We start from the raw sequence: 26036 nt of genomic DNA, 5'->3' as shown, positions 1-26036 counted from the left end.
GTTCTCTTCTTTGGCTCCAATATTGGTACCTGCCCTTTGGATTTTGTCTGGAAGGTCTGGGTACAGTCCCTGAGTCATTTCAGTTCCTGGAACCTACCCCGGGAATGACCCCCATGGTCAGCTAATTTCTGGTCCTGTCCGAAAGAAACTAGACAGCCATAGCAAGTCTTTTCTCCCACACCTTACCCCACCCATGGGGGGGCAGTTACTCTCCTGAGACAGAACACAAGTCACAGAACAAGCAAGGCCTGTACTCATAGGCTTTGAGGTCAGATGTATCTGAGTTCTAACTCTAGCTTGCCATTGACTTCGTTCACTTAGTATATAAACTTGGGCAAGTAATGAGCCTCCCTCACCCTCAGTTTCCTCACTCCCAGTTGAATGGGAATTATAGCAAGAGTTCCTACTTCATAGGATGGATGTGAGGATTAACTGCACGGTAGGGTGAAACTTTGAAATATTAACTAACTCTTTCTGGACTAGTACAAACTCTTGTTCCTGGTCCCAGGATGGTGTGGAACTGTGTGTACTTGGCTCAGAATCCTCAGAGAGCCCTGGGGATCTGTGCTACGACACACCAGTTGGCACATAGCAAGCACTCAATAAATGTAAGCTTAGAAAAGAAAAACAGTAGAGGATTGGGAATCAACAGATGGATGACCAATCCTGCTAGGTCATAAACACAGGCTGGAGCAAAGGGCAGTTGCTATGCTTACTTTATCGATTTTCCAGGGTTTAAGTCCACTGTGTGCAAGACTCAGATTTCCCCTTTGGATGACGGTCCCCTGTTCTTGACTGGAAGGACCTAGCTTCTCGATACACGTAAAGATATGTTGGTAAGCCCCTAATTTTCTAGACCTGTTTGTGTGTCAACCCTGAGATATGTTATCTTTCATGTAATCGCTGTTTAAAATTGCGTTGTTCCCTGAGGTTTGAGCCAAGCTCTTGACTGTGGGACCCAAACAACTTAAAGGTTGTACTCTATATTGATGGTCAGCAAACTAGAGCCTACAGGCCAAATCTGGGCCATTGATAGTTTTTGTAAATAAAGTTTAATCAGAACACAGCCGTACCCACTCATTTATGCATCGTCTCAGGCTGCTTTCTCAATAAAATGGCAGAGTTAAGAAATTGCAGCAGAGACCACATAACATTTGCAGTTATGAAATTGCAGCAGAGACCACATGCAAAGCCTAAAACATTTACTCTCTGGACCTTAGAAAATGTGTGCTGACCCCTGCTCTATATCACACATGCTAAGACCCCAAAAATGTCAATTTATAAATATTATATGTTCTCTTGTATGTTTCACCATTTAAGTTTCATCTCTGTTACAAAAAGCATAGTCTTGAGGGCAAAGATCAATCGTCCACGTCTTGTGGATTTCCCACAGATGTTTCTAAACATGACAGACGCCTTTTCTATCAGGCAGCAACTGCTTCTGCAGCCTAAAGCCTCTCGCTTTCCTCCTTTCCTACTCCAGGTAAGTCAATCAGTCCTCTTGCCCTTCCCTCCCTGGTAATCTCTTTGTCAAAATCTGGCTGCACTTGCAAGTGCCTTATCTCAAGCCCCTTAGCTCTCACATATCTTTCCTGATTCCCAATCAGAAGGCATCTCTCCCTCCTTTGAAGCCTGTCAATAGGCTTCGTTTGCATTTCCTGAATCATAATATGGAGACTACTTCATTCCCTAGGTGGTGAGTCTCCCCAGACAAGTAGTGAAAGCTGGAGGGCAGGTACTGTGTCCTGTGGTGCTGTCTATTGCCTCCGCCCTTCCGCACTTCATTAACCACCTTGTTAGGAGAGGTGATTGTGGAGGTTGGTATGTCTTGGCTGGCCATAGTACAAATTTAGACTTAACTGCTTATATAAAAGCTGTGCAAACAAGAATCAGTTTACATGTTACTGCTTTGCATGAGGGGGAGGGCATTCCAAGAGGAAGTTTAGTGCGGCAAGATGGAGAGAGTGGCATGATTTTTGCTACCAAAGTTGGGCCCCGGGGATTCAGGTGGGCTCTGGGGAGAGTAGGAGCTGTTGCCAAAGCAGGAGGGCCAGATTCTTGAGGGGTTTTGTAGCTCTCAGGGCATTAGCAGTACTGCTCTCAGGCCAGGTGATGGTGTAGTATAGAGTTGGGGGTCCCTCTCCCCATTTCTGCATGCATTCCTCATGGTTCCTACAAAGGAGGACCGAAAGGAATATGGCACTGTTTTGCTACCTGTCGGGTTTCCAGTTTTAGGAGAGCTGGGAGATAGCATCTTAGCCTGGGTCTCAGGTTTTCAGCAAAAGCCTTGTTTTAAAATATAGGTTTTATTGTTCAGATATAATGAGGCCAAAAGATCAGGACACAATTGCCATTGGAAAGATAGTTGGTTACTCATAGTTCCCAACAGGAGGGGCATGGCATGTCATTCAGGACCATTCGGAAAGCACTAGGGTCAGTCAGGAGGTAGGGGGGTGGGAAGAGCCTTTACTGTGGTTTCTGTGAGAAGGAATGGGTGAGACAGGGTAAGCAGGCTTAGACGCAGCTAATTTGAATAATTGCAGCTGTCTGGGGTATAGGGGCTGTCCATAGTTGTCTGGTCCTGGATCCGGGGTGATTAGGCAGGGGCTTAGTGACTCTGAGTGGGAAAGCCCAATTATGTAAAGAAAGTGATGGGATAAGAGATTTGGATTGGTTGGTTTCCATATACGCGCTTATAGGTTTGCATAAGGCACACTTGTGGGTGAGTCCTTCACTATTTCTAGGAACTGGCTAGACCTTGGAGGGACAGTTCTTCCAGGATCAGCAAGGCCCCAAGATGTCAAAACATCAGAAACACGTGGATAACACAAGTCTCAGCAATCATGGTCATGGTCAGGAACTGTATGAGTTGGCTAGGGCTACAATAACAAAATAGCAGTGACTGGTGTGTTAAACAACAGAAATTTATTTTCGCACAGTTTTGGAGGTGAGAAGTCCAAGGTCAAAGTGTCAGCAGGGTTGACTTCATTCTGAGGCCTCCCTCCTGGCCTTACAGATAGCTGCCTTCTCCCTGTGTCCTTACATGGTCTTTTCTCTGTGCAAGCACATCCCTCATGGCTCTTTATATGTCCAAATTTCCTCTTTTTATAATGATATTAGTCAGATTGGATTTGAGCCCATCCTAATAACCTTATTTTAAATTAATCACCTCTTTAAAGGCCCTACATCCAAATCCAGTCACATTCTGAGGTAGTGGGGGTTAGGGCTTCCACATATGAATTTTGGAGGCTTAAATAATTCAGTCCATAACAGAGATGTAGCTTGTGGGATGGCTGGGACTGAAGAACATCAGAGGGCTGTCATTGAGGAGACATCTGAAAATCACCTGAGAATAAGGACATGGACTTGGTAGAGAGCAGGAAGACACAGGTGAGGACTATGAGCCAGTGAAATTTTTATGTAAATAGTATGCAAATAGTATGTAAATATGACCTCATTTATATCTGTGAGCTTTGGGGTCTTTAACAAATTTGAAGTACAGAGATCGTTGCCCCTGTGAAAGATTATCAATGAATCCAAGTTAAGTCAGAATTCCACCGACACAAAAAGCCAGTGTCTATAAGCCCGGGGGTATCAAAGAGCACCGTGATTATTTACTGGTCTTAATGGTTAACAACCTAACAGTACAGAGTCTGGGTCTTCTCTTTGACCACAGAAGATCCCTCAAACAGTGCAGGGAAAAATAGCGTCAACAGATTTGATTGTCTGAAAGAAAGTACACAATGTCTGGTTTTTAAAAGTTTACCAGATAACAAGTTGGTCATTCATTTCCTTTTCCTATGTCCTTCTCAGGAGAGTCTAGCACAGGCCATCTTGCTCCCTTCTCTAAAGTGTGTGTGTGTGCTTACGCCCTTCAACACCCACTCTTCTAGTTAGCCAGATTTGAAGACTCTACCTAACCACCATGAAAAAAATTCTGCAGAAATATTTTTATATACCCTGCTCTTTGCTTGAAGAAGTGGTTGGAAATAGCTGGCAGGAGCCAGGCTGCTTGCCTCTGAACTTGTTTCCATATCCTTCTTTCTCATAGGAAGTATGAAACTTTATTACTACTAGACTCACCCCACCTTTAAAAAAGAGCATGGGTCATGCCAGGAACTCTGGCTTCAGCTCTTAAGAAGGTGGGGATCCAGATTTGTCAATCACCATGGTGTTTCTAGTGGGAGCAGAATTAACCAAACTGCAGGCCTGAGGGAAGACAGACTAGACAAAGTGTTCTGAAAAGCTTTGTATCAATCAAAGTTGTTGGTTGCAGGCAACAGACAACTCTGGGTGAAACATAAGCAAAAAGAGGATTTCTTGAAGGATATCAGGAAGTGACTCACAGAATTGACCAGAGGCAGGGGCTTAGATGGCAGTGTACGGAAACTTCAGAAAATAGGTAGGAACTGAGGGGTTTCAGAAATTGTCACAGGAACAATTTGACCAGGTTTTTCATTCTCTGGCTGAATGCCAATCCTCAGCTGGACACCTCAAAAAAAAAAAACAAAAAAAAAGCCCCCCCCCCCCCCCCAATGGACACTGTTGAAACTGTAGAAGTGAACACCGGCAGGTCCCATGCTTTTGCACTATACTTTGAAGATTCAAAGTAGCAAGGGAGATCATTTGATTGATTGGTAAAATCTAGTTCCCTTGCTTGAATCCTTACTGCTGGAGGCAAGGGAAAAGGAGGATACCCTCACCCTTCCTCTCCTTTATTTTAGGAAGTTGAGGGGGACTACGTGCCATAATAATAGGCACATTGGTGGAATCGTCCAAAATAAGAAGGGAGATTGAACAGTAGGAATTTTTTTTTAATTGATAAGTGTCTATCACAACTATGATGGCAACCATGAACATTTTGAAAGCTATGTCAATAAAAAGAACATGGTATCTAGAAATTTGTATGTGCACCAGCGCCTGGTTAGTGAGGCAGAAATAGCTAGATGTCCACCAAAACTCTGTGCTCTTCCTTCTATAGGACAGACCTCTCAAAGGGAAGTGACTTCTCGTCGAGGGACTATATTAGCCACCACACCCAAGTGACTTTGTGGAATATGTAAGTAACACATGCCACTTCCAGGCTTAGTTTAGAAAACGTCTCCATTTAGTGATCCTCCATGCTATTTCCCTCTCTGGCTGTCTGGAATGAAGATGACATCCAAAGTGACATTATGTTAAAGCTACTGTGTGAAAGATGACAAAGCCTCTGACACCTTGGCCCCTAAATGACTACAAGGTGGAAAGTCTCTCGCCAACCTGTTCACCTGTCCAATGGTCTCAGAGGAACAAGAAATAATTTTTGTTTGGACTTTGGTTATTATGCATTGTTAGGTCCATTTGTTACTGATACACTTAGCTTGTTCCCTTGTTTATTCTGAGTGAGACATAGTTGAAACAACATAGGCTTTAGAATGAGACTGATGTGAGTTCGAATCCACTCTCTAGTGCTTATGCCCTGGGAGCCCTTATTAGTCTCTGTTGTATAACATGAGATTAATCGTATCTACAACAAAGGATATGTGTAAGGATTAAATGAAATGGTGAATGTAAAATACCTAGTATGATGATTGGCACATGGTAGGTACTTAATAGATGGTAGACTATGGGCAGAGTATGGTGGATATGGTGGGAATAGGTGTATAAACTGGAAGTTAAGAGACTGGAGTTCTCATTCTAGGACTGCGGCTTCCTGTATAACCTTGGGGGAAATCCTTTCCCCTCCCTGAACGTTGCTTTGCTTACTTATAAGGCAACAGAGTTCGATGACACTTGGGGTTTCCACACTGTTCCCTGTGGAAACTCTTGGCTCTGCAAAATTCCTCAGGCTGAATAGAACCAAGCAGACTCTGCTCCCTGCCTCTCTGCCAAACAGAGAAGCTACTATTTGGTTTGTTGACATGTTGGGCTTCCAGAAAAGAATTTGTTTTATGAAAAAGTATCATTGCTCTTGTGAAAAAATTTCACATCAAGGTACTCCAAGGTCTTCCAAATCCTGCCCCATTCTAATATTCTAGGATTCCGTGACAGTCTGAGCAAAGATGGCTTTGTCCACCGAGTCATCTTGGAAGAGGCTTTGACCTTCCTCCCCCACCTGACCAGTTTGCAAGAAGCCAAGGGTGACCTGCAATTTCCAAGAGTGGCCAGGCATAAAGTACTCAGGTGGGGCAGAATCATGACTGTGAATAAGATCTAAAAATGCAACCAACAGGTACAGCCCCTGGCACTGGGGCATGAGGGAAGGGCGGGCGCACACTGTTCCCGTTGGAAAATGCTTAAATTAGGTACTTGACTGGGCATGTCCTTTCTGACCAGTAAGCTGAGGATAAGAAAGCAAGCCCACTTACAGGCAAAAGTAACTGGCTCCTGGTCAGGGCCTCAGCATTCCAATATGGCTTTCTTCCCCAATATACCACAAGAAGTGTGGCCTTATAACACACAAATGTCACAAAGAGGGGGGTTGGCCAAAGGCTACATATTTTGCTGGTATTACGACTTTTGCTTACCCAGTCCAGAAATATTTATTATGGTAAATGTGCTGGAATCTGTTTTAGGTGCTGGGGAAAGAGACCAATTTCTCTATTCTGTATTCTGGTCTGGGGAGACAATATAAAATAATAAGCATATCATTATATGTCAGCTGGCAATAACTGTTAAATAAAGAGGACAAAAATAGAAGGGGATGCTATTTTAGAGAAGTTCTTCCAGGAAGATTTAATGAAAGGTTGACATTCAAGAGGAGACAGTAAGGAAGTGGCGGGGGAGAGACTTTGGCTCTCTGGGCAAGAGTGGCTCAGGCAGAGGGATGAGTAACTGAGAAGGTGTTAAAGGCCGACCAGCAAGAGGAGCAGCGTGGCTGGAGTGCAGTGAACAAAGAGAAGAGCGAAAGGAGCCGAGACTTGGGAAGTAGCAAGGGGTTGCATTGTTTAGAGCCTCATAGTCTACTGTGAGGAATTTGGAATTTATTCTGAAGCCGTTGAAGGATTGTGAGCAGAGGAGTAATTTAACTTTTAAAAGGGTCATTCTGGTTGACATGGTAACTTTATAGAGACAAAAGTGGAATGAGAGTGATCAGTTAGGACGTCACAATTTAGGCAACAGATGGTGGTGAGTTAAATAAACTATGGCAGTAGCAATGGAGGTGGTAAGAAGTCAGATTCTGGATACACTGAAGGTAGAATCAACCAGCTCAATGAAACGACCAGGATATCACCAATACCATTATTTTTACTACATGCTCTTCCCCAATCCTGTCCCTTTCCTCTACCTAGCAGAGGGAATTTCCTCTTGAGCAAAGAGGGGAAAGAAAGCAAAGTGAAGAGATAGAAAACAGGATTACATCGGAGTAAGAAAACAAAAAGAAGATATGAAGGCAGCAGAAGAATAAAAATTGAAGAAGCAAGAAATGGACATCCACAAGAGAAAAAACAAGCAAGAAAGAGCAAGACAGAAATGCTGTCCATCCTTATAGCTTTCTCATCTCTTTCCTTCTCTGCTGATTACATAACAGTAAACATGAGCTTGATTTCCTCTATAGGCAAAAGACTGCTTGGGAAATATTGGCAACTGTTTTGTTCTCCATGGACATGTACACAATGCCAGGTTGAAGGAGGAAAAAATAAATACATTTTCTGTCAAGAAAAATGAAAAGCAGTGCTGGAGGGTGAGCTGCATGCTCCAAGATATAAATTCAGTCATCACTTCTGATAAAGCCCAGTCTCCCTGCACAGGAGTAGGTGCTGGCCTAGAATATTATTTCCTCTGCCATTTTCCAGAAGAGAACAATTTCATTTCCAAAGAGAGAGAAATTCACCATCTCTACTAGGTCCTCTTCAAGAAATGCAGAGCTGGTTTTATGAAGTAGTGTTTCATGAAGTCACAGTACCCCTGGGGGTAACCAGAAACTATTGTTTTCACAAGGGGACAAAAAGCAACCGGAAGTCACAACTTCCACTTGAGAATATAATCATATCCCCTTGCCGGTGTGGGTGAGAACATTCTCTGGCCATTGTAACTTTTTGATACTGTCAGTGAAGGAAATGTTGGTCATCCATCTTGATGAAAGATTACAGGAGCCATTTCCGCCTTGGAGAATTGCAATGTGTTCAAGTGTTTAACATAATCTTAAAATGCAATAAGAACCTTTCTCTGATTTAATCTTCAGTCTTTAGCTGTCAACACAGATGCATTAAGTTGGTAAACAGCAAAGGAAAAAAATAAAGAAGTGGTTGTGCAGAGACCAAAGATACTTTCATTTCCCTTAAAGCTTGGCTTAATCAACAGTTTCAGGGAGGCAAATAGCAGTCTGTTTATATGAAATTCTGCCAGAAAGAGTTAAGCTGAAAAAGAGTATTTTCCCTTTAGAACTCGCAAAGTTCCAACTGAGACATTTTATATACTATTCCAACTCTCTACTGTGAACATACTTTTATATAACTCGCTTCAATAAATGAAAATAAAAAAAATAAAAAAGGAAAGAAAAGAAAGGCAGGACAAGTCCAACATTGGCACACTTCAATTTTGCTCTCAGAATGTTTTCTGCACTCTCTTCCTCTTTGTTCCTTATTCTCTCCATACTTTCACTTTCCTGTCCCACCAAACCCCAAGCAACCAGAGGCATTTTAACATTGAGTCATAAAAGATAATCACTATAACACATATGATTCCAGGCCTGTTCTCACTTTCCACCATAATACAGTCTTAAGAACAGTTATTTTCCAGCCTGGGATTTTGCATTAAGTTTTCTTGTCTTCACCTCCTCAGACAGACAGGGTGTTAATGGCTTGTAGACTACTAGGTAAAACTTCTACCTGGGCTGAGGAGAGGGTTTTTGAAGGAAGACCAATAGCCTCCATGCCTTCATCAAGTCCTAAAAACAGTATGAAATCCTTCATCATTCCAATCAAGGTTCTCTCTCTCTCTCTCTCTCTCTCTCTCTCTCTCTCTCTCTCTCTCTCTCTCAGACACACACACACACACACACATTGTCTACTGGGAGAAAGTCATTGCATTTTATCAGTAATTTTGACTGAAAACTAAGCAACTATCATTTTGGCAGGGATACACTTAGAAGTTGAAGGTCAATATGCAGCTGCTGCCTTCTTACAAATGAAGTGTTCCAGTAACTTCTCATTTTTTATCTCCTCCTGGAGCAGAATCCAGCTGAGTACATTAGATGTAACACCAAAGCCCAGTAGCCATTGACTTTGAATCATCAATTCCCCACTAGTCCACTTTCATATCTCAGAAAGAAATTGGTGACAGCCAGTCAAGGTAAGGAAGCCATGGGAAACACATAAATCATTGGGCAATTATGTCAGAAGAAAGAGCTGGGTGGAATGTCAGCATTAGAAGGATAGAGTCATTTACACCCTCTTTAATTGCACTACAAAATAAATTACATTAATTCATATAATGAGTAATACTGGACAGCCATAGGTTTTGCAACTTCTAAAAATCATACCCTTCTTCATCCTCCTCCCTAACTGCATGAACTGTTTTACTTCCTGGAGGCATTCCTCAGGGATAGGAACATGTCAGGAAGCCCCAGAGAAGTGAAAATCTTAAATGACAAAAAGATTGAAAATGAAAATTCCACTTCAATGGACACTTCTGTGAGATTATTTTAATAAGACAATCATTTAAATGTGGTTCCTTCACAATTTGCAAATAACACAAGCTTGCTCGAAAGTGAGGACAAATCTCTTCATTAAAAAGCTCACTTATGGACAGCCAGTTGGCTCACTGGTTAGAGCGAAGTGCTCATAACACCAAGGTGGCCGGTTCGATTCCCACATGGGCCAGTGAGCTGCCCCCTCCACAACTAGATTGAAAACAACGACTTGACATGGAGCCAATGGGTCCTAGAAAAAGACACTGTTCCCCAATATTCCCTAATTAAAAAAAAAAAAAAAAGCTCGCTTACATTTGGGAGCAGTCACTAAATATTATGTAATTTTCTTGCTATTAATTATAACAATGCTGGAAAAAATATGGTTTCCATTTTCCAGTATTATTTATTATTCACTCAGATTTCCAATATTTATTGTTCATGTACTTAGTTAAAATATTCACAAAAGCTAATATATCCAGTTAATAATCTAAATTTCAGTTAATATTCTAAATTTTTCCTGCAAAAATATACTTATAAATATAATTTTATAAATGTATAATACATAATATACATATACATGTGTGTGTGTATATATATATATATATATATATATATATATAGTTGGGCACAACCTAAGGAAAAGCCTTGAAGAGCTACGCCTTTTTTGGGGGGGGGAACAATGTGTTTTTCCAGGACCCATCAGTCATTGTCCTTCAATAGTTGTGGAGGGAGCAGCTCAGCTCTAAGTTCAGTTGACGTTGTCAACCTTTAGTTGCAGGGGACACAGCCCACCATCCCATGTGGGAATTGAACTGGCAACCTTGTTGTTGAGAGCTCCTGCTCTAACCAACTGAGCCATCTGGCCACCCCTCTGGCAGCTCAGCGGTAGCTCATTGTCTTCAATCTAGTTGTGGAGGGTGCAGCTCACTGGCCCATATGGGAATCGAACCGGCAATCCTATTGTTAAGAGCTTGTGCTCTAACCAACTGAGCCATCCGGCCGCCCCGAAGAGCTCCTCCTTTTAAGCCACAAAGACATTGGGGAAAAATATAAACATTTCTGCCAGTTGAAGTATTTCCATGGTACCTCCGGCAGGTACTGCTCATTGGCTAACATAATACTCATTCTTCTTTTCCTTGTTCCCTTCCTGTCACTATATACTTGCTTTCTCAGTATCCTTTGCTGTGGAAGAAGCAACTGTTCAAGTTCTGTCCAAGAACAGAGAATGAAAAATCTGCTGAAGAGATCATAGATAATAAGCTTTTGCTTTTCCCACAAAAGAGGCAGATGGTATTAGCACCATCCCTTCTCTTTTCTTTCTCCCTTAGATGTGGATGTGACGCCTTGAAATGTAGTAGCCATCTTATCCCCACAGGATAATTAATATGAGTATGAAAGGCAACACACTAAAGACAGCAGAGCATCAAGAAAGAAAGAAAAATCCTGAATCCTAGTTATTATTATCCAGCCATTCCACCAACTGTTCCCATCCAGAATTCCCTGAAAGACAAATGAAGCTTATTTATTTAAGCTGCTTTAGTCTTCATTGTTGTTGTTGTTTATTGTTGTGATTGTGTTACTTGTACCCAAAAACGTTCCTAACTGATATAAAGTCTATAACCCTAGACAGACACTGAAACAATATAAACTCAAGCTCTCCAAGGTGAATACAAGTAATGACAAGATAGAAAGTGACCGATTAAGAGAAAAGGAAAAGTAATCAAACACTGTCTAACTGGCTTAGTATGACAGGAACCCAAAAGAGCCTCAGGGGACCTCACAGCACTTTGATTTGACCTGCTTTTAAGAGTAAAAGAAGACTGGAAAAAAAGAGTCTTCAAAATATTGCACTTTGTCAAGGGGGACAGCCTGAGCAATTGGCCAAGTCATTTAAAAGCAAAACCAACAATCAGCCTTATTAGCCCACTATTCAAAAAATGGCTTCAAGGAAAACAGGAAAAACAGAACAGAAAGCAGAAATGAAGGGAGGAAAAGAAGAAAAGAAAGAAGGAAGGAAGGTCCATCTTTGTCACATCAAATGCCCTAAAAGAGAAGCCTGCTACTAGATGTACGTATGTTGGTGCTTCACCAATATCCTCTCGGATTCCTTTACCATTTTCATACACACTACATTTTTTCATGCACACAGATTCCCACGGTGCTTTCACTCACAACAGGTGGAACTTAGGTCTGTTTGTCAGAGGACTGTCCTCTGTATCAGAGCTCCTTTTGGTTGCATGCACACAGAGCTATGAGAGAGTCTAGGAATCTGTGACTCTTGAGACAGACTTTAACCATTGATTGATGGGCATAAATACTTCATCTCCCTCATCCGTGTTGGAGGCAACTACCTTCTCCAGAGTTCCTCTGCAGGTTTGAAGCAATCCTGCCTGAGACTGTGCTTGACACTGCCTCCTGACCTGCTCCCTTCTTTCCAGATCAAACTTCCCGACTCCTTATTTGTTTCTTCCCAGGAATTCTTCCTCATAAAGCACTTGAGCATAAATCTTGGTCTCTGGGTCTGCTTCTGGTAACCCCCACCTAAAACTGCATTTCTCTGGACTATAAATAAAATTGCTCACCCATGGCCAGTGGAGCATAAAAGCAAAAAAAGAAAAGAAAACGAGAAGAGATTCAACAAAAGCCAAAAAAACAAACCACAATTTTTTGGGCTGTTCACTCTGGCCTGATTGTTGCTAGAGGAAAGCAGCAGTATTTTCCCCAAAAGTACAAAATACATTTGATATCCTACTAAACATCAAGCCATTTGTAACACTTGAATACAAATCAAATAATAATGTCAGTAATAATAATTAGATGCTTATATTTAGCTAGGGGGGATTGACTAAGAAGAGGGCAGAATTATTACTAAAGCATAGCTGGAAAGTGTTTCCGAGCCTGGCCCTGGCCCTCTCCCTTTTATGGAACACAGAGCGGAAATGCACAGCTCTCTTCATTTATTCAGGAATTTTCCCATCCCAGCTGGGTGGCTAGCTGAAACGTTGAATTAAACAGCAGTTTTTTATCTTTCTTGTTAAGGAACTAATCTCTAGTGACGTGAAGCTGCAATCTCATCACAACAAGAAACCCAGACCACGGTTCTGATGACTTGGTGATTCATGTGTCTTAATGACTGGTCCTGCTTGCTGCATGGGGGCTAATTTTAGCTTGAAAATACCAGGTCAGTCATCCTGGAGCCAACTTGGTTACATCAAACAACCAAAGGATTAGTATCTGAGGCTCTGGGAAGACAGGGTTTGAGGCAAAGACCGAAACTTTTTTTTCCTTTTTCCTTTTTAATTAATTAAAGAATCTGAGAAACAACAGGCCAAGAGAAAGAAAACCATTAAGTGAAACATGGATATTGATGTACCTAATAGGTTGATTCCTAATTCATTACTTTAGGGGAGAAAAAAAATGTGCTCCCTTGACAGAAATGAACAACTTCTAAAAAAGTTTCACCCCAAAATGAATAATAACACCTTTATTAACTCAAAATTCTAATTGACCAATAGGTATCACCCGAATTGAACAGTCATTCCCAAAATCAATGCTATTCCCATTACTAAAATAGAAACTACACTTAGGATTAAAAAAACAAAAAAAACAAAAAAAACAAAAAAAAACAACATGGAATGATTCAACAGAATACAGACGAACTTTGGACTTTTCTGCAAGGTACTTTTAGCTCAAATGATGACAGTTTGTGATTAGTCCACAAGATGAATTAATTTTAAATTAGACCATATTAAGGAGATTAGACAAGTTGAGTAAGGTCAAGAGTTTACTTTTTATGGCTATAATAGCTTACTTTACTTTTTATATTTTAATTTTTTACTGAAGTATAAATTACATCCAGTAAAACACACAGGTCTTAAGTTTGCACTTAGACGAGCTTCGACAATTGTGTACATCTATGTAACCATCACCAGCATCACAACTGAGAACATTTTCTACACCCCAGCAAGTTTTCTCAGGCTCCTTTCCAGTCAACCTCTCGTGTCCCAGAGTCAACCACTCTTGGTTTCTTCTATCACCTATTTTCAGTCTTTTTATAAATGCTCTCAGTCAGTATGTACTCTTTTGTGTCTACCTTCCTTTGCTCAGCATAATATTCTTGAAATTCACCCACATTGTCATGTGTAACATTAATTTTTCATTTTTACTGCTCAGTGGTAACATTCAGTTGTACAAATGTATTACAATAAGTTTATCTATTCACTTGCTAATGGAGATTTGGACTGTTTTCAGTACTTGGCTGTTACGAATAAGGCTTCTGTGAGCATGTTTATCCAGGTTTTTTGGTGTGTGGGGATGTTTTCATTTCTCTTGGAGAATATCTAGAAGTAGAATGTTGGACAGGTGTAGACTTAACTATATAAGAAACTTCCAACAGTTTTCCCAAGTGGTTGCACCAATTTTCCATCACCCCAACAATACAGGAAGTTTCCAGTTGGTCTATATCCTTCCTAACATTTGGTAATATCAGTCTGTATAAATTTAACTATAGAGTGGATTACTATAGATAGAAATAGTTTTGAAATAACAAAATAGATTCAGATCTCAGTTACTGTCCGTTCCAGTTTGCAGGGTATTCTTTCACCTTTGTAATTTATCCTGACATCACCTAATTTGCACTAATTACTTCATTTTTTGGCCACCAAGAGTAAGTTATTGCTTCAAGGGACTATAGAATAAACTGTTCCAAAATAGATGAAGTAAATGTTTTTCAAAATTCCTATTGTTTTGTATTATTTCTACCTCTTTATTCCTTCATTGGCATTGAAGCAGAAATAGCATCAGATTGTTTTATTGAATACAAAGGCTCATGTTAGCACCTCTTCTCAAAACAAGAAATGCTTTAATGGAAGAAGTTAATTTCCAAGTGATATAGATAGATAGATCATAAATTTCTATCACATTAGTTCCTCAAGAGTTATAGTGAGAGAGGGTTTCAAGGACCTATTTTCATTGAGATAGCACTTATTCGTTCATATTCAAGCCACATGGAGGGGGTCACATTAGATATAAGTAATCTCAAAATAAACCTTAGAAGTTAAAATCTTCATCAGCTAACCAGGCAGATTGTTATGGTTGACTGGTTGATTAGTATGGTTGAATGGTAGGGTCATAGGGTCAGTAGGAGCATTGTGTTATGAAGGATTTATCTATTTGTTACAGTGAGGTAAGAGGCAATATAGCAGGGGATTAAGATTATACACATAGATGTAGACAACACAAGTCCTAACTCTGGTTCCATCCTTACCAGTTGGGTGGTCGTCTTCAACAAGTTGTTTAACTCATTCTTCCTTAACTTACTCATATATAAAATAGGCATCATAATATTATCTACATCCAAGAGATTATGAGGAATAAAAGAGTTAATATGTGGTAAATGTTTAGAATTGTGTTGGGCACATTTTAAAAGCTATATGAAGGCCCTATTACATCCCTTTGACAGGTGTTTAATAAATGCCTTGTGCCTTTAAATGCTGAAGATATAAGGGTGTTATTTATCCTTATGGGGTCACATTCAGATATAGGTAAAAAGTGCAGCAATTGATAAGTGATGTCTGGCATGGGTGAATAAGATACATGTGTCGTGTGGAGAGAGGATGATTAAATGGCAATATACATGCCAGGTATTGGTTACTTTGAGGCACTCGGATTTGTAATTGCTTCTGGTAAAAATCACGTATCTAATGTGAAACCATGCTCATCCTCATATGAAGCCAGAGGTTGTATACTCAGGGTCTAGACATTGGCTGCATGAATTTTGGGTGTCCTTGGATGGGGTGTACACACCCCAGGTCTCACAGTCACCAATTCCCCATTTATACATTTTGTTGCCTGCATGTAGGCATTTCTGTTTGTGGCCCATGTACTAAGTAAATAGTGACTAACCTGGTGATTGGCATATAATAGATGGTGAATAAAGATTTTCTAAATGAACTGAATAAATAAATAATAAATAAACATTTCTATACTTCTTTGCTGTTCACTACTTAATCATTCTCCCTCTCTATAAATTGGAAATTAGTGTTAGGTTCTAGATGTACCTTATATCCAGGGAAAAGCAAGGCCTAGCAGAGTGCTATCTATGCAAAGAGTAGGTATTAAATAAATGTTTGTTGAAATAAATTGAGTACTTCCTCTCATAATGCACAATAAATTTATCAGACAATAGATTAGCAACAATCTAGTAGACAACAGTTGGTAAGAAGATTTCGTTATGGGCAGACCCAGGTTTATGCTTCAGCTCTGCCACTCTACTATGTAAATATAGGTAAGTTAGCTGATTTCTCCGTTTTTTTCATCAGTAAAATGGAAAGTATAATTCCTACCACAGAAGATGTGGTAAGGCTTGAATGAACATAACGGGCACTCAATAAATGTTAGTTCCTTTTTTCTTCACTATGTTTGTCAAAAACTAAAACTAATGTAAGAGTAGCAAAATGGACATTAGTAGTGGTCTCTCTCCCACTGGGCAGCAGCTATGATCCTCTAGCATAGAGACAATTCAGTCAACTGCACCCAGGTGCAGGTGTGGATCCCATTTGTTGAGCCCAATCTCATCCCCCTTGTTTAGTGATCGGTTCTTGGTTTGGATGGCAATCAACACATGGAATTTCCCCAGTGCAGAAAATGACTCAGGAATGGACATGTAACCAAATTATGGACAATGATACATGAGATGATTTTCTTAGAGGTTTGGAGAAATACATTTCCTTGTTGTCATGGTAGATCTCCCAGAAGCTGCTTCTCTCTCTCTGAATATGGAAGAGGAAGCATGAAGAACTGGTGGCAGCCATAAAATGGACCTGACCCACCAGGGCTTAATGGAAATAAATTGAGCTCTGCTGAGTCAGAAACAAGTCAGCCTTAAAACCCGAATTACCTCTAGACCTCTAGACACTTGGCTTGAGTGAGTCTTGAAATTACCTGCATTGTTTAAGACACTTTGATCTTAAACCTAATAATGTCTGTGACCTAATGTAGGAACCAATATGGGAAAGAAGATCACATTCCATGCCTAGAGCTGGTCCTGGGCCAACGTGTAAAGCCAGTTAAGTTTGCCCCTAGGGTCATCTAAGCATCTCCCACCTTCCTGCTGGTTTTCTATTGGAATCCCCCTTCCTTTCCCCTCTCTGTCACCCCTCCAGTTCTGTTCTCATTTTCTAACGCTTTCTCCCTCTTCTCTCTCTTATTTAAAGCAAAGTACAAAGCACACCCTCTCAACATACTCTTAGTTGAGAAAAAAAGGGAATCCTGATTCACACTAAAGGCTTGGTGATCGATGTATTTCCATGTAACAGAAGTAAAGCTGTGACACAGTCCAGTGATTCTGATAATGATGGGGTTGCTGACATTGTCCATAGCAAATCAATGGGCAATGCTGTTCTTGAAGCCTCTCAGATCAAAATGTGAAGGCAGCTCCCATTTACACCTCCACAATTAATGTGTCGATCACTCCACCTCCCCTAGTGTTTATTTTAGTCCTGCTCTTGGGCAGCCTCTGGAATAAGGCCATGGTATCTCTATTCTGTTGAGATTGTGGAAACTATAAATAACAAAAGAAGTGAGCAACTGAAAGGCATCGCATCATTAAATATTCAGGAACCAGAGCTTGTCTGACTGTGTCACCTCACCAAGTCTCTGCTCTTCAGAAGTCTGCGGGATCAGAGCTGCGTGTGCCAGAGGGATGAGACAAATACAAACAACTGCGCTCCTCACTCCTTTTATTTAGACTGACCCGCTTCGGCTAGAAGGTGCTAATACATTAGGTAGGATGGCTGTGAATTTTAACTTCCTGACAAAATGTCCCGCATTCTCACATTTTAACCTCCAGGAACAGCCCGCACTTTCCTTTTTCTCTCTTTGCGGAGAGAGTCTAATTCTTTGGTCAACTACATTGTTACATTTCCACTTTCTAGGGATGGATTCTTGTCCTATAAAAATGTATAAAATTTGACATATGATTCAAATCCCTGAATCCTACCTAGCCTCTAGGAGTATGGACTGTTCAGGGAAGACCCTGTATCTTGGGAAATTTAGCACTTGGTCATAACATTGCTCTAGGCTGGGTTTCCTGCTTTGACTACATTCTTCTCAATTCAATCCACCCATTTTGATTAGATTTCCAAATCCCGTCAAGCAAAGCCCCAAAGGGTTCTTTTCCATATGAACTATGTAACCAATAGACATCTGATTCCCTCATGTCTTCTTTGGCCTCTAACACGACTGTCTTTTTTTTCTGTGTTGTACGCTTTGTATAAGCCATGGGACTAAAACCACACGTCTTTGAGCCTGTGTGATTGGGCTAACTTCTTGGTCAGGAAACCTTCCTACAGTTAACTGAAGTCACTCTTGCTATACCTCCAGCCTGATTTCTATTCTGACTGAGCTCCTCCAAGCCTTTATAGTTGCATATGTGAGCAGCAAGTGTCGACTGTGGTTTAAAATAGCCTCGTATTAAAAGCAGCACAACCAGCTGCAGGATGCTGCAGAATCTATTTGATAATGGAAAATCCAGATTCGGGCTGATGGATGTTATATTTGGAGGAAATGCCATCACATGACCAAAGTTCCTGCACCAAGGGGAGAACATACAGATATTCACACAGTGGGGAAGTCATGGTGCTTCCAAATGAGCACTTTATTATTTCCCATCCTTCACAATCCTAAAGCCATAGAAAAACTCAGGCAATCCAAAGGAAATGAGGCTCATTAGCAAGGAAACAAGCTTTCTCTGTACCTTAAGCAATAAATTTTCCTTTCTCTATATGTTTTACAACCATGGAGCAAAAGGAGAATAGTTTCTATTTAATGCTTACTAATAATGACCTTCACTGCAGATGTGAAGGCACTGGGCACAATCCAGTTCCAGAAATATAGTCATTGGATCAAAATTTGAGTACTGGAAATGTTGTGGACATCTAGGAGATGATGGTAGGTGACAAACAGCCAGAAAAATTTGCAAAATACAAGGAAACAAAACTGGCCAATCTCAGACACACCAGTCAAACAGAAACCAAGAAGGGAAATTGTCAGAAAGGTTGGTGGGTATGAGCCCAGAAGGCACACAATGGGAAGCCATTTTCTTGTTATGGTCCTTTCGGACAATGGTTCTCAACCAAGGGCAAGTTTGCTTCCCAGAGAAGTGGCCATGTCTAGAGATATTTTTGGTTATCTCAGCTTGGAGGGATGGGTACTGCTCTTGGCATCTACTGAGCCGAGGCTAGTGGTGCTGTTAAACATCCTACAATTCACAGGATCGCCCTTCACAACAAAGAACTATCCAACCTAAAATGTCAATAATGCTAACGTTGAGAAGCCCTGCTCTAGAGAGTAATGACCAACATCAATGCTTTATCCTATTTCCTGCCATTTTTCTGATTGTAAAAAGTAATCAGTCACATGTAAAAAACAATATATATTTCATCTGGAACATTTTATCAATAGATTAAAGTTTTATCATCATTCCATCAATTCAGCCATAGATCTTCATAGTCTATTTTTTTCGCCCTCACAGCCAGTGGTTGTGAACTCAAACATCAAATGAAACTTAACTGCTGCCAAACGTCAAAGCACATTATGAAGTCCATAGTTTCTGCAGTGGTTTACACCAACAGGAAATACTTCGACGTTATTTTTATAGAAAAAAATAATTGTGGCCAAACTCTTCCCAGGAAAAAGCCATTTAACATGTTGAAAGGAGAGTAACATTTCTTGAAATGTTGAAATAAAATGAAATCTGTTTCAAATGAAAAGCTGGGGTCTGGAGAGCCTGCACCTGGTGCCTACAACGCAGTATCCACTGCAGGGCCGTGAATGGCGCATAATCAGCGGTAAGATCCGGAGTGCCATTAAGAGAAAATTGCAGGAATTAGGAGCTGATGGGGATGAAAAGCGTCCTGATTACATTATGGTGATGGAGGCTGAGAAAAGTCAGGACGACAAAGGACCTCCTACATGAAGGAATAATTTGGTCCGCTTTCATGTGTTTCCAGATGTCTGCCACACAGACCAACATGCAGGCATTATGTCCAAAAAGAGTAGCTGGTGTCTGTTAGGAGAGATGGCTGATACTGCACCAAGTTGAATGGCACAGACTCGGGAGATGGGCTGCCTGGATTTGAATCTTTATTTTCCACCTACTAGCTATGTGACCAGAGCAAATTACTTAACCTCCTGTGCTTCATCTGGAACATGGGTTTTTTTCTTGTAAATCTTTGCAGGAGATGTTGTTAGTGTTCTGGCCAGATCTCCCTGCATCCCTTGAATATTTTCTGTGCACCCCTGTTCTGGCTTCTCTGTGCTTTTGCGTCCGCCTGACCATGAACACCTACAACTCTCTTGGGAGGCCTTCTCAGCATCCTGGAGCTGCTCACCGGAGGGGGCACAGAGCCTGAGGATTTATGTTACCAGGGGCCTCAATATGAAAGAAAGCTCAGCAACCAAGACAGAACTTATATGCCACAGCTCCCCTGTGAGATCCAGCAGAAGCCACCTTTTGTGGTATTTTTCCTGAAATTGTACTTAGTATGCTGTTTTGTTTCCTGCTCCCCTCACTTCCTTCCAAGTTAAGGATCACTGTCTTTAAACATCACTTGCACTTGGGTCTTCTCTCAGGGACCTTCTCTCAAGGAGCTAACACACGCAAATGATTTAGAACAATCCCTGGAACATAATAAGAACTTAATAAATATTATTGACATAAGAATGTCCAGATCTGTAGAACATTTTTATAAGAGGTGATTAGAGTTCATTTGAGCCCAATAGTGGACGCACCTGGCAGCAAGATTGTGACAGACTGAGAATGTTCCAGCCAACGGCAGTTTTGCAATTTCTTTTGTACATTTGGAGTTTGAGGAGGGAAGAAATGTAAGGAAAATTACATGAAGGTGGAAGAAAGCAAGGTGGGGAAAGCTCTATGATTGGATTACTGGATAGTTTGCTCCCTCAACGGTGGTTATGAAGGAGGTGTTTGAAAAAATAACTCTGGCATTTCAAAGGTGTGTTAACCTAGATGCATAAGAACAATGGACAGGGCTGGCTTAAGGCAAAGATAAACTTTTTTATGGCGTAGGGTGTGACTACGCACCATGACCACCCCAGTTAGGAATTTTATGATCAGAGTACCCTGTGAGGTTCCTTTTGGTCAGATTTATTACAGAGCTCCCGTTGCATGCACAATGTTGACAGCTATTCCACTTATGATTCTCCTTATTAAGTGCTTACTTTGTGCCAAGTACTATGTCACTTACACTCATTTTATCATTTAATCTTCTCCAAATGTGTCTTTCATTCACAAGGGAAGGCAAAGCCAAGAGAAATAAGCCAAGCTTGAGCTGACAGGAGACAAGAGAGGAATCAATACCAGAGTTAAGAATTCTGTATCCAAAGAATTGTGGAAGCGTTGACAAGGGGAAGGAGGACTAGCAAGTCTCAAATAATGGTGGTGCTCGTAGCTTGAATTTAGAAGTGGGATAGGGTGTGGGTGAATCCATGGGTGAGCTGGTAACAACCTGCTCAACTAAAGTTATTCTCTCTCCCTTTGACAGGTGAGAAAACAAAGTCCCAAGAGGCGAAGTTACTTGCTAAAGGCCATCCAGCCAGAGAGAGCTCTGACTAAGGAGATCAAAGCTCTGATGTCACTCCCTCTTCCTGATAATGGGCTCTTAGCTTGCCTTGGACATATTATAGGTAAGCACTGGCCACTGCTAATGTCCCTACAAGGAAATGAAAGGCACTTACGAAATAAGCACAATGGTGTAACACATTCTCAGAAGCAGGGAGCCATCATCGCTCAGGCTTGCACCAAACAGATCTGGCAATTATTTAGGGCCTAATACTTTTTTTTTTCTTCCTGCTTCAGTGATGAAGGGGAGCAGAATATGCCACCCCAAAATATGTCGCTTTGGCAGATTGATTATTTTGAGCCGTAAGCCCTTGAAAAACAGCAAATGCAGGAAGAAGATTTCTTTGAACTCCCTTTATCTGCTTAAAGTCAGATCCTCCCAGGGGAACTCAATCATCACAAATCCCCTCCCTGGGAGTTTTATCACCAGGGAAGATTGAGTCTTATCACAGGAGAGGAGACCTGAAGTAGACACCACACCCAGACAAACGTTGTCACAAACTCTATCTCCCATATGTTCTTCTAAGAGCCCATTCATCTAAAAATCATTTCCTCTCCCCTAGGAGGTCTATATCGTCCTTTCCTTCTCCTACTAAGATGCTATTAATCTGAATTCTAATTAAGCCACCTGGAGAAGTTATTCAGTTTTCCTGGGTATCTGCATGTATACATGAGGTATACATGTTAATAAACTTCTGGGGTTTTTTTTGTTGTTGTTGTTGTTGTTGTTAATCTGTCTTTTATTATATTACTGGGGTCTCAGCTAAGAACTCAAGAGGATAAAGGGAAAATCATCTTTCCTCTCATACAATGTCGTGTCTTTACAGCTAGATGAGCTGTTCTATAAAGGGAGTGTTAAGCCATATGTAGGCCAGGAGCAGAAACCTTTTCTTAAAAGCCATCTTGTCTTGATCCTGTCTTGCTTTATCTCCTAGGGGCCTGGGCAGGCCTGGGCATCCAGACTGCAACCTGGGGCCAGGGGATGGAGCTGGAGGGCTTGGTCAAGCCCTGAAACCCTTTGTCAATGAAAACCCCCTAAAGCATTGAAGGGGGAACAGCCTCATTTACTCCCTCCTATAAAATTCCATACCCCTCTTTGCTCAGAGAGGTTATGACCTTTTCCCTTTGCTCTAGCCTGACCTCCCGCAGCTCAAACATCCCAAATAAATTCTAATAGACCAATCTTGGTCTCCCACGACTCATTCCTCTGGCCGTGCCTAACAGGGAAAGACTATATTTTGCTTCTTTGAAACCTCCCTATAGTACGTAACACTGGGTCTTCTGTACAGTGGGTTCTCAACAGTGTTTAAGTGAGTTTCATTGTATGCATTCACTCTATACAAACATAACCATGAAAAAAAAAGCCACTGTGAATTGACAGTGTTTAATTACGATGTGATAACAAAAAACACATTTCATCACCCTGATCTTCAGCTCCCAATTCTTAACTCCTCTCTGTCCTTCTTAGATTTCAAACAGGATATTTATAGTCTTTCTGTCTCCTCAAAGTGTTTGCATACTTGTTATACCAAGAAAACAAAAGCAGCTTGCATCTGCCCATCTCCCCACCCTCCCTCCTTCCATCCCTGCCAATAACCTAAGTGGCTACATCGAAAGCTGTTTCTGCCTGGGGCCAATGAAGTGCCAATATCGTGTGTTAGAAAAGAACACTGAGCTGGTCATTGCTTTAGACTAAATGTTTGTGACACCCTCCCCCCAAAAAATTCGTATGTTAAAACCTAAAGCTGAATGTGATTGTACTTGGAGGTAAAGCCTTTCAAAAGTGATTAGATCATAAAGGCAGAACCCTCATGAATGGGATTACTGGCCTTATAAAAGGAACCCAGAGAGCTCTCTCTTCCCCTTGTGTCAGATGTCACTGTGAAAGAACAGCCGTCTATGAATCAGGAATGGGTCCTTCCCCAATACTTGATCATGCTGGCATCCTGAACCTTCCAGCCTCCAGAACTGTGAAAATAAATGCCAGTTTTTTAGAGGCCACCCAGTTTATGGTTTTTGTTATAGCAGCCTGAACAGACTAAGACAGCAAGCAGTGATTTTTTATGCTTTGCTCTGCCTCTCACAAACTGTGTGATCTTGTACAGGTCACTGATGCCTCTGAGACTCATTGGTGAAATGAAGGGATTCAACTAGATCTTCACTATGTAATAATTAGCACCAGAACCTATGACTATTAACATTTAAATAAATTAGATCTATTAAAAAAGAATTGAGAGTTTCTGGTCAAGATGGCAGCGTAGGTAAACATTATGCTCACTTCCTCCCATGACCACCTCAAAAGTACAACTAAACTACAAAATAGTCATCACTGAGAACTGCCTGAAGTCTAGCTGAACAGAAGTCCTATTACTAAGGATAGATAGAAGCCACTTTGAGACTGGTAAGAGGGGTGAAGTTGCAGAAATGGCTGGGCCCACACGCACATGTGACAGTTAAAAATCAGGAAGGACGTCTTGGCTTCAGAGGTCTCCCTTGAGGAGTGAGAGGTCCTCCCCACACCAGGCTCCCCAGACCAGGGTTCCAATATGAGGAACAGAAGTCTACAACTTCTCGCTGTGAAAGCCAGCAGAGATTTTGGCTGAGTAAGACAGGGTTGCTGAAGTCCCAGGTGCTCTTCTTAAAGGGCCTGCTCACAGACTTACTCACTGATGGTCTCACTTGCTCTGAGCTCCAGCACTGCGGCAGCAGCTTGAAAGGCACTAGAACTATGGGAAAGAACTGAATTGTCTGGCTTTTGGATGAGGGCAGGAGGGGCAGCTTTCTCCCAGACAGAAGTGCTGGCAGAAGCCATTGTACTTTTGTTGAGCCCTCCCCCAACCTTGTGCACATGCAGGTAGGGACCATATCTGAATCTCCATTAACCTGGGTAATAGCATTCACCCCACCGTGGTGATTCCCTGAGGCCCTCCCCCACCCAACTTGCAGGCCTACCCAAGCTGTTTCCAGTAGATTTTCCATACAGCCTGTCTTGGCTCATGCTGCAGACTTTCCTAAAATCTCTCACAGGTTCACAAACCCCAAACAAGCAGCATCCGCCCTTGGCATACCCTGTACCTCTTGCTAAGCAGCCCCAAACCTGGCACTAGCAGCAGTAGGCCTCAGTTAACAACTTAGCATCTCCCAGGCACCTCCAAGCCCAGCAAAAGTGTCAACCATCTATAGATTACTTTATAGCTTATAGTAAGTGGCTCTGTGCAGGGCACAGGCAGAGGCTGACCTTGACCTGCACCAGACACTTCCCCCGCACCCCAGAGAACCCAGAACCAACATACCTGGTGGCCAGCTTCAGAGCACACTAGAGCACCACCCAACCACTTCCACAAATGACATACCCAAAGGGCAGACTGGGCAGGAAACAGAGCCCTGCTAAAAAGTACCCTGATCCCTAGGGTCAGCATCTGCACACAACTCCTTCACTGTAGTCATGGCCAGTCCTCACAACCAATCTCCTGAGGATCAATCCCTGCCACTGACATGTCAACAGGAACCAAGTTTCAACTGCAGTAGGAAGGTACACAAAACCTACACGAGTGACACACCTGGAGCACCCAGACCAGGGAAACTGTACCACTAGGTCCCACAGGAGACCTACTACATAAGGCCACTCTACCAAGACCAGGAGACATAGCTGCTCTACCTAATACACAGAAACAAATAAGGAGAGGCAGCCAAAATTAGGAAACAAAGAAATATTTCCCAAATAAAAGGTCAGGACAAAGCTCCAGATAAAGAACTAAACAAAATGGAGACAAGCAATCTACCAGATGCAGAGTTCAAAACACTGGTTATAAGGATGCTCAGTGATCTCAGTGAGAACTTTAACAAATTGGAAACATAAAAATGGAGATAAAAAGCATAAAAAAGAATTAATCAGAAATGAAGAATACAATAACTGAAATGAAGACTACATTAGAAGGAGTCAACAGTAGATTAGATGAAACGGAGGATCTAATCAGTGATTTGGAAGATAAAGTAGAAGAAAACATCCAATCTGAACAGCAAAAAGAAAAAAGAATCCCCCAAAATGAGGATAGTTTAAGGGACCTCAGGGACATCAAGTGTAACAATATTCATAGGGGTACCAGGAAAAGAGAGAGAGAGAGCAAGGAACTGAGAATCTCTTTGAAGAAATAATGACAGAAAATTCCCTAACCTGGTGAAGAAAACAGACATACCAGCCGAGGAAGCACAGAGAGTCCCAAACAAGATGAACCCAAAGAGGCCCACACCAAGACACATCATAATTAAAATGTGAAAGGTTAAATACAGAGAGAATCGTAAAACCAGCAAGAAAAAAGCAATTACCTACAAAGACACTCACATAAGACTATCAACTGATTTCTCAACAGAAATTTTGCAGGCCAGGAGGGATTGGTATGAAATATATGAAGTGATGGGAAGCAAGGACCTACAACCAAGATTACTCTACCCAGCAAAGCTATCATTTAGAATCAAATGATAGATAAAGAGCTTCCCAGACAAGAAAACCTAAAGGAGTTCATCACCACAAAGCCAATATTACAAGAAAAGTTAAAGGGACTTTTTTAAAAAGAAAGAAAAGAAAAAGGTGAAAAATATGAAAAATGAAATGGCAATAACTACATCTCTATCAACAATTACTTTAAATATAAAGAGATTAAATACTCCAATCAAAAGTCGTAGGGTGCCTAAATGGATAAGAAGACAAGACCCTTACATACACTGTCTACAAGAGACTCACTTTAGATCAAATGACACACACAATCTGAAAGTAAAGGGATG

The 26036-nt window shown here is 41.3% G+C and overlaps 1 long non-coding RNA gene across 3 annotated transcripts in view; it reads left to right on the top strand.

Annotated features, from left to right (window-relative positions):
* Positions 1-734: 734 nt before the first annotated feature.
* LOC141567196 (uncharacterized) overlaps positions 735-26036 on the top strand; it is a 43496-nt gene continuing 18194 nt past the window's right edge. Inside the window, exons 1-5 of one of the 3 annotated variants that reach the window (XR_012489634.2) lie at positions 735-836; positions 4982-5059; positions 6018-6162; positions 21178-21319; positions 22190-22436. This is a non-coding gene — a long non-coding RNA (uncharacterized LOC141567196). Of the gene's footprint in view, positions 837-4981; positions 5060-6017; positions 6163-21177; positions 21320-22189; positions 22437-26036 lie in introns of those variants that run through there. The other 2 variants (XR_012489639.2, XR_012489637.2) reach the window with 2 other exon arrangements.

This window comes from Rhinolophus sinicus, chromosome 5 (assembly GCF_057876585.1).
Source record: "Rhinolophus sinicus isolate RSI-liver-muscle chromosome 5, RSI-T2T, whole genome shotgun sequence".
In the NCBI taxonomy this organism is placed as follows: domain Eukaryota; kingdom Metazoa; phylum Chordata; class Mammalia; order Chiroptera; family Rhinolophidae; genus Rhinolophus; species Rhinolophus sinicus.
Note: the sequence above shows the minus strand (reverse complement) of the source record. Positions and strands in the feature narration are given on the sequence as shown.